Source organism: Lithobates pipiens, unplaced genomic scaffold, assembly GCF_037356315.1.
Source record: "Lithobates pipiens isolate NorthernLeopardFrog02 unplaced genomic scaffold, aLitPip1_a1.2 Scaffold_28, whole genome shotgun sequence".
Classification (NCBI taxonomy): Eukaryota; Metazoa; Chordata; class Amphibia; order Anura; family Ranidae; genus Lithobates; species Lithobates pipiens.
This window is the reverse complement of record NW_027507789.1, coordinates 166,657,758-166,660,257: the sequence shown is the minus strand read 5'-3', so window position 1 is coordinate 166,660,257 and position 2,500 is coordinate 166,657,758. Positions and strand designations below refer to the sequence as shown.

The window sequence follows — 2,500 nt, the reverse complement described above, 5'->3', positions numbered from 1 at the left end:
CTTGAATTAGACAATATCTACTAGAAACACCCACTTTCTAATTCTGCATCCAAGGAAAAGTGCACTCGAAGCAAACGGCCATCTCTTGTTGACAGCAAAACGCTTGCTTTCTGCGTGTCTTTTTATTAAATCACTACTTTGCACTTTTAACATCCGGCTTTGTTGTTTCCTTCCAACGCTTTGGAAATAATGAGGGTAGCAATGAATGGTGACAAGGGTAAAGCTGCTTCTATCGCAATTTCTCCATCAAGTAACCTTCAGCGGATTTATTTTACGGGCACATTAGATCAACCTGTGAGCGTCGTCGGTATCGCAATTTCTCCATCAAGTAACCTTCAGCGGATTTATTTTACGGGCACATTAGATCAACCTGTGAGCGTCGTCGGTCTCACTGAACCCCAAGCATCACAGGTCAGGATGGCCGAGCGGTCTAAGGCGCTGCGTTCAGGTCGCAGTCTCCCCTGGAGGCGTGGGTTCGAATCCCACTTCTGACAGCTTTTAAGCTTTTCTTTGCATGCATTTACATTCTCTAGCTCCACTACCGCTCAACGTCTAGGACAAAAAATAACTTGTCTTGGAACCAAGCATAAAGGGCTCCATAGCTCAGGGGTTAGAGCACTGGTCTTGTAAACCAGGGGTCGCGAGTTCAAATCTCGCTGGGGCCTACCTGCAAGGCTTGGTGACTGTATCTCACATAGCAGCGTAATAAGAATTTTTCCCCAAGGGCACGTTAGGGTGGAAATGTTTGAAGGCCTCTAGATAATGAAATCAAAACGTTAGGATGACTTGACTTTCCGGAGTTCTTGAATTAGACAATATCTACTAGAAACACCCACTTTCTAATTCTGCATCCAAGGAAAAGTGCACTCGAAGCAAACGGCCATCTCTTGTTGACAGCAAAACGCTTGCTTTCTGCGTGTCTTTCTATTAAATCACTACTTTGCACTTTTAACATCCGGCTTTGTTGTTTCCATCCAACGCTTTGGAAATAATGAGGGTAGCAATGAATGGTGACAAGGGTAAAGCTGCTTCTATCGCAATTTCTCCATCAAGTAACCTTCAGCGGATTTATTTTACGGGCACATTAGATCAACCTGTGAGCGTCGTCGGTCTCACCGAACCCCAAGCATCACAGGTCAGGATGGCCGAGCGGTCTAAGGCGCTGCGTTCAGGTCGCAGTCTCCCCTGGAGGCGTGGGTTCGAATCCCACTTCTGACAGCTTTTAAGCTTTTCTTTGCATGCATTCACATTCTCTAGCTCCACTACCGCTCAACGTCTAGGACAAAAAATAACTTGTCTTGGAACCAAGCATAAAGGGCTCCATAGCTCAGGGGTTAGAGCACTGGCCTTGTAAACCAGGGGTCGCGAGTTCAAATCTCGCTGGGGCCTACCTGCAAGGCTTGGTGACTGTATCTCACATAGCAGCGTAATAAGAATTTTTCCCCAAGGGCACGTTAGGGTGGAAATGTTTGAAGGCCTCTAGATAATGAAATCAAAACGTTAGGATGACTTGACTTTCCGGAGTTCTTGAATTAGACAATATCTACTAGAAACACCCACTTTCTAATTCTGCATCCAAGGAAAAGTGCACTCGAAGCAAACGGCCATCTCTTGTTGACAGCAAAACGCTTGCTTTCTGCGTGTCTTTCTATTAAATCACTACTTTGCACTTTTAACATCCGGCTTTGTTGTTTCCTTCCAACGCTTTGGAAATAATGAGGGTAGCAATGAATGGTGACAAGGGTAAAGCTGCTTCTATCGCAATTTCTCCATCAAGTAACCTTCAGCGGATTTATTTTACGGGCACATTAGATCAACCTGTGAGCGTCGTCGGTCTCACCGAACCCCAAGCATCACAGGTCAGGATGGCCGAGCGGTCTAAGGCGCTGCGTTCAGGTCGCAGTCTCCCCTGGAGGCGTGGGTTCGAATCCCAATTCTGACAGCTTTTAAGCTTTTCTTTGCATGCATTCACATTCTCTAGCTCCACTACCGCTCAACGTCTAGGACAAAAAATAACTTGTCTTGGAACCAAGCATAAAGGGCTCCAGAGCTCAGGGGTTAGAGCACTGGTCTTGTAAACCAGGGGTCGCGAGTTCAAACCTCGCTGGGGCCTACCTGCAAGGCTTGGTGACTGTATCTCAAATAGCAGCGTAATAAGAATTTTTCCCCAAGGGCACGTTAGGGTGGAAATGTTTGAAGGCCTCTAGATAATGAAATCAAAACGTTAGGATGACTTGACTTTCCGGAGTTCTTGAATTAGACAATATCTACTAGAAACACCCACTTTCTAATTCTGCATCCAAGGAAAAGTGCACTCGAAGCAAACAGCCATCTCTTGTTGACAGCAAAACGCTTGCTTTCTGCGTGTCTTTCTATTAAATCACTACTTTGCACTTTTAACATCCGGCTTTGTTGTTTCCTTCCAACGCTTTGGAAATAATGAGGGTAGCAATGAATGGTGACAAGGGTAAAGCTGCTTCTATCGCAATTTCTCCATCAA

General features: G+C 45.5%; 3 non-coding genes across 3 annotated transcripts; all 3 read left to right on the top strand.

Moving 5' to 3' along the window:
* The first annotated feature begins 411 nt into the window (after positions 1-411).
* Positions 412-494, top strand: TRNAL-CAG (transfer RNA leucine (anticodon CAG)). Its single transcript has one exon. It is a non-coding gene; the product is annotated as a tRNA-Leu (tRNA).
* A 98-nt stretch (positions 495-592) lies between these two features.
* TRNAT-UGU (transfer RNA threonine (anticodon UGU)) lies at positions 593-665 on the top strand. The gene has a single exon. It is a non-coding gene; the product is annotated as a tRNA-Thr (tRNA).
* Positions 666-1,135: 470 nt separating this feature from the next.
* Positions 1,136-1,218, top strand: TRNAL-CAG (transfer RNA leucine (anticodon CAG)). The gene has a single exon. It is a non-coding gene; the product is annotated as a tRNA-Leu (tRNA).
* Positions 1,219-2,500: the final 1,282 nt, after the last annotated feature.